The sequence below is a fragment of the Cricetulus griseus genome, chromosome 6 (assembly GCF_003668045.3).
Source record: "Cricetulus griseus strain 17A/GY chromosome 6, alternate assembly CriGri-PICRH-1.0, whole genome shotgun sequence".
NCBI lineage: Eukaryota > Metazoa > Chordata > Mammalia > Rodentia > Cricetidae > Cricetulus > Cricetulus griseus.
Genome location: NC_048599.1, coordinates 117,566,873 through 117,573,481, shown reverse-complemented (window position 1 = coordinate 117,573,481; position 6,609 = coordinate 117,566,873).

Below are 6,609 nucleotides of genomic sequence, written 5' to 3'. Positions count from 1 at the left end.
CTTGTTGAGGTTTGCTAGGTTGCCAACTATGTGGTCGATTTTAGAGAAGGTTCCATGTGGCACTAAGAAGAAGGTAAATTGTTTTGTATTTGGATGGAATGTTCTATAGATATATGTTAAGCCCAATTGTGCCATAACTTCTATTAGTTCCTTAGTTTCTTTGTTAAGTTTCTGTCTGGTGTTCCTGTCCAGTAGTGAGAGTGGGGTGTTGAAGACTCCCACTTTAAGTGTGTGCAATTTTATGAGTGATTTGAGTTTTAGTAGTGTTTCTTTTACAAATGTGGATGCCTTTGTATTTGGGGCATAAATGTTCAGAATTGATACTTCTTCCTCATGGATTTCTCCTGTGATGAGTAGGAATTGACCTCCTTCATCTCTTTTGATTGATTTTAGTTTAAAGTCCAATTTGTTGGATATTAGGATTGCTACCCCTGCTTGTTTCTTGGGTCCATTTGATTGGAAAATCTTTCTCCATCCTTTAATTCTTAGGTACTATCTGTCTTTGAAGTTGAGGTGTGTTTCTTGTATGCAGCAGAAGGATGGATTCTGTCTTCTTATCCATTCTGCTAATATGTGTATTTTTATAGGCGAGTTAAGACCATTAATGTTGATGGATATTAATGACCATTGCTTGTTCATTCTTGTTTGTCTTTGATTTGGTGATGGTGGTGAAATTGTGTGAGGGATTCTATCCCTTTTTCCTTTTGGCTGTTGGTAAAGTGGGATTATCTATTGCCTATATTTTTCTGGTTGTAGTTACCTTCCTTGGGTTGCAGTTTTCCTTCCAGAACTTTCTGTAGGGCTGGATTTGTGGATATGTATAGTTTGAACCTGGTTTTGTCATGGAATATCTTGTTTTCTCCATCTATATTGATTGAAAGCTTTGCTGGGTATAGTAGTCTGGGCTGGCATCCATGGTCTCTTAGTGTAGGTAGAATATCTATCCAAGACCTTCTGGCTTTCAGAGTTTCCATGGAAAAGTCAGGTGTAATTCTGATAAGTTTGCCTTTATAAGTTACTTGACCTTTTTCCTTTGCTTCTCTAAATATTTTCTCTTTATTCTGTATGTTTAGTGTTTTGATTATTATGTGTTGAGGAGACCTTTTTTTGGTTCAGTCTATTTGGTGTTTTGTAGGCTTCTTGTATTTTCATTGGCATGTCTTTAGTTTGGGAAAGTTTTCTTCTATGATTTTGTTGAATATGTTTTCTGCGCCTTTGAGTTAGATTTCTTCACCTTCTTCTATACCTATTATTCTTAGGTTTCTTCTTTTCATGATATCCCATACTTCCTGGATATTTTGTGTTAGGGATTTGTTGGACTTAAGATTTTCTTTGGTTGATGAGTCTATTTCTCCTAGTGTATCTTCAACTCCTGAGATTCTCTCTTCCATCTTTTGTATTCTGTTGGTTATGCTTACTTCTGTAGTTCCTGATCGTTTACCCAGCTTTTCTATTTCCAGCATTCCCTCAGGTTGTGCTTTCTTTATTGTCTCTATTTCAGTTTTTAGGTCTTGAGCTGTTTCCTTGAAAGATTTGTTGATATCTTGTAATTTTTGGTTTGTTTTTTCTTCCATTTCTTTAAGGGATTTTCTCATGTCCTCTTTGTAGTCCTCTATCATTTTCATGAAGATGTTTTTAAGATCATCCTCTTCTGATTCATCTGCATTGTGATGTTCAGTTCTTGCTGGTGTTTGGTTCCTAGTCTCCGATGGTGTCATATTGGCTTTTCTGTTGTTGAATGCGCTTTTACATTGTCCTCATCTTTTCTTCTGGTGGGTGTAGCAGGAGTCTCTTCCTCTCCTGGTGGGTACGGGACCAAGGTTCCCTTCTGGTAGATGCAAACAGATCCAATATTCTGATGTCTGTCCTCTTCTCGTGGATGGAGGCGGAACTGTTACCGGGGCATTGGCCATGTCCAGGTGTGTTGGGTCCCGCTTCGGAGTTGGGATCCGGTGAGCAGATCCCTGGTGTCAGATGTCTCTGCTATTTTTACAATTATTGATTTAATCAGTTCCTCAAATTAAGCAGTATTCTGAAACCAAAAGTGATAAAGTATTTAATAGCAATAGCTAGGACAGGGGACTGAACTGTGTGTGTGTGTGTGTGTGTGTGTGCAGAACTTGAAAGAGGGCTTCATTTGACCCCCTAGAAATGGACTTATGCCAGTTCCTAGCTGCCATCTGTGTCCTGAGAATTGAACTGGTTCCTCTACAAGAGCAGTAAACACTCTCAGTAGCTGAGCCATCGCTTCCAGGACTGAATGACTAGATTTATTTCCAATAGTATCCTGGCCACTACTTGTGCTGGGGAACACAGGTCCTGCAGATCCAAAGCTGCAAGATCCCCACGACATAGGACCACAGAGAAGTCCCAGTGTAGTAGAAACCAGAGGCCTTGAACCAGATCAATGACTCCTAAGTAAAGATATATGGAATAAAAGGTTATATGACTCACTGTGTCACACTACAACCTCCACGATGAGCTCGTTCGTTATCTCTCTCTCTCTCACTTTCTCTGTCTCCCTTCCTTCCTTTCTTTCCTTCTTTCTTCTTTCTTTTCTCTTAAATTTTCTTTTCTTTTCTTTGGGAGAGAGGGTGCGAGGGCAGAGGGCAGATATGAAGGGGCAGAGAAATGAATGGGATCAAGATGCATGATATAAAAAGCACAAAAAATAAATTCAAAAAGAATTTTAAGAGAATAAGAGAAAAAAGTTGAAAATTGTTTCTGTGTCATTTATGAATTATTTTCCTTTTATGGGTAAGTGGAAATAAGCTTATTTGTCTGACAGAATCATTTTCAGGCTTCCAGGATACCTTAGTGATAACTGCCAATGTTGCACTGGTCAGTATGTGGAAACATTGAAAGTGAAAGTAACAAGGATGAAGAATTTATGGAAAAGACACTCAACTGTTTTTGATGTTGCAGTCACACACTTGACACCAGTCTGTAAAAGTATGATCATGTCCAATAATAAAGATGAGATTGACATTTTGATTTGGAAATAAAAATGAAAAGACAGGGGAGGATAATATCCTGGTTAATGGAGAAGTAATTTAAGAAAGCTTAGTAAATATTTTGAATTATTTCACAAGGCTCTAGTACCCTAAGTTTTTGGAGGAAGGTTCTCAAATAAAATAATTTTGACAAACACTTTTTAAAAATAGCTTTTCCAATCCTCAGTACCACAAATAAAATGAATAAAAAATGGAAAAGTAAAACAATAACTGCTTGCCCCCAAAAATAATAGGACGGAGGGAGAAGCAAGTGTAATCAGTAGGTACAAAGGTTTACAATCATACAAAATTACAAATACAAAATGCATAGTGCATGGAACTTTAGGGAGGGCATGACAGATTTTTATTTGCAACATCAATCTTGTAGATATCGTGTGAAATCTATGTATGCTTAGCTTATTAATTATCTTGGTTTTTAAATTTCCTGATTTGGTTGTGCACGTGTACACACTCACGCAAATATATATAAACCTGTGTATTAACCCTGAAACCTCTGACACCCTTACCCTAGAAGAAAAGGAAACATGGAGGAGAACTCCATAAAGAGTGTGTGAGAATGAAGTAGATGAGAGGTAGACCTCCTGCAATGCTCACTTTTATACAGCTTTTAATTTTGACCATTTAATAATATTGCAATGATAAAATTTAATAAAAATTGGTGCAGAAAGCAAACTCTAAATTTTGAGTACCAACAGAAACCAGTGTTTGGTGGTGTAACAAAATATAACTGTAAATACACAAAAGAATAAGCTCAAATAACATGACAGTACTTCAGCTGTTTACAGGGCTTGGTCTAAGAAAAAGAAAATTGCAAAGACAGTGGTGGCCAGTGCTGCTATACAGTGGAGCTAAGACAGCTTTCTGATGCCAGCCTGGAAGACTGTCTTAAAAAAAAAAAAAAAAAAAAAAAAAAAAAAAAGGAAAATAGAAATGCATAGAGGCCTCAGTCTTTCTGGGATGCTTTGACTGAGACAGCCTTCATATTCAGGGGCCTTTGACTACTCAGTGCTCAGTTGGTGACCTTATGGATAGGTTTAGAAAGTGTGGCTTTGCTAGAGGAAGTATGCCACTGGAGGGTGGCCTGTGAGATTTCAAAAGCCATGGGCCATTTCCAGTTTGCTCTCTCTGATTCCTGTTTTCAGTTAAGAATTTGAGCTTTCAGCTGCTCCAGCTACTGGATGATGCCCCCATTATTATGGAACCTCTCCCTCTGGAACTGTAAGCCCCAAATAAGCCCTTCCTTCTATAAATTGCCTTGGCCATCATATTTCATCACAGAAACAGAAAAGCAGCCAAGACAGTGACAGTAGGAGGTGTGATATAAGGATGTTGTGTTGTACCTTGTTTATCACTTTGGAGAGGGAGATTTAAAATCATTGACTGGGTAGAAGCTGAAGATGTAGCTCACTGGTTGGGCATGTGTTATACTATACAAAGCTATGAATTCTACCTTCAGAACCAAGGACAAAAGAATGAAAGGTCTGTGTACTATGTGTTAGTGACTTTAAATGGGAAGTTATTAGTAGAAAATCGAAGCTAAGAAAAGTTTTGTGGGTCTTGGGAGAAGGTTCAGTCCATAAAGTAGGCATGAAGACCTGAGCTGAGATTCCCAGCACCCACATTTTAAAAGAGAGAAGAAGGAAGGAAGGAAAGAGAGAGGAAGGAAGGAGGAAAGGAAGGAAGGAAGGAAGAAGAGAGGGAAGGAAATAAAGGATGGAGGGAGGGAAGGAGGGACAGAGAGAGGAAAGAAGGAAGGAATGAGAGAAGGAAGGAAGGAAGGAAGGAAGGCCACACCTGTAATTCTAGTTCTGAAGAGAGAGGGAGACACAGGATCCCCAGGTGCAGACCAGTTAATGAAGATGAATTGATGAGCTCCAGGTTCAATGAGAGACTCTGTTTCAAAAAATAAGAATTGGGACTGGCGAGAAAACTCAGTGATTAAGACCACTTGCTGTTCTTTTTTTTCTTCTTATCTTTATTTTTTATTATTCTTTTTTATTTGAATTAGAAATGATTGTTTTACATGACAATCCCAGTTCCCACTCCCTCCCCTCTTCCCCTACCACCCGGCCCAACTAAAACCCTACCTATCACATATCCTTTCTGCTCCCCAAGGAGGGTAAGGCCTTCCACAGAGGGTAATCAGAGTCTATCATATCCTTTTGGATAGGGCCTAGGCCCACCCTCGTGTGTCTTGGCTCAGGGAGTATCCCTGTATGTGAATTGGGCTACCAAAGTCCACACCTATGCTAGGGATAAGTACTGATCTATTATAAGGGGCCCCATAGATTTCCAAGGTCTCCTCACTGAAACCCATGTTCCCGGGGTCTGGATCAGTCCCATACTGGTATCCCAGCTATCAGTCTGGGGACCAAGAGCTCCCCTTGTTCAGGTCAGCTGTTTCTGTGGGTTTCACCAGCCTGGTCTTGACCCCTTTGCCTATCACTTGTTCTTCTCTGCATCTGGATTCCAGTTCAGTTTAGTGATTAGTTGTGGGTGTCTGTTTCTACTTCTACCAGCTGCTGGATGAAGTCTATAGGATGGCATATAAGATAGTCAGCAATCTCATTATCAGGGGAGGGCATTTAAGGTAGCCTCTCCTCTGTTACTTAGATTGTTAGTTGGTGTCATCTTTGTAGATCTCCAGACATTTCCCTAGTGCCTGATTGCTCTGTAAACCTAAAATGTCTTCCTCTATTATAGTATCTCGTTTCTTGTTTCCTTATATTTTCCCCTGACTCAACCTTTCTGCTCCCTCATGTCCTCTTCACCCCTCCTCTTCTCCCCTTCTCATTCTCCTAGCTCCCTCCCACCCCCTTGATCCCAATTTGCTCAGGGGATCTTGACCCTTTCCCCTTCTCCAGGGACCATGTATGTCTCTCTTAGGGTCCTCCTTGTTTACTAGCTTCTCTGGCAGTGGACCACTTGCTGTTCTTACAGAGGATCAATGCTCTGTTCCCAGTGCCCACATCAGGCAGCTCCAGGAGATCCAACACCTGCTTCCAACACCTACTTCTGCAGACAGACAGACAGACAGACAGACAGACAGACAGACACACACACACACACACACACACACACACACACATTCCAGAGATGAGAATTTAGCTTAGTACCATTTGGGTAACATGCACAAAAACTAGTATTCAATCCAACACAGCGAAAGGAAGACAAAACAGCACCAATACCTTATAGTTCAATGAACTGACCCCTTGTCTTCATCTTTCTTTCAAAGACCTCATAATTAGTTGGTAATGGCAGTATGTACCTTTAGTCCCAGCACTTAGGAGGCAAAGGCATGAGGATCTCTCTGAATTTGAAGCCAGTCCAGTCTGCATAGCAAGTACCATGATGGTAACAACTACATTGGGAGATTCTGTCTCAAAACCACAAACAAAAAAAGACATTCATAACAGATTTAGGGTGGGGAGAGGCATGAGGAGAACAACTAGTCATTATGAAAAGGTATTTTAATTTCATATTAAACATTTTTCAAAGAAAATAATGTGTCTAATCAGAACAGGGAGACTGATGGGTAAGGTAACAAGAGCAGAGTGGCAGATGCATACTGCCACCAACCAGCTGTGGGTTTTAA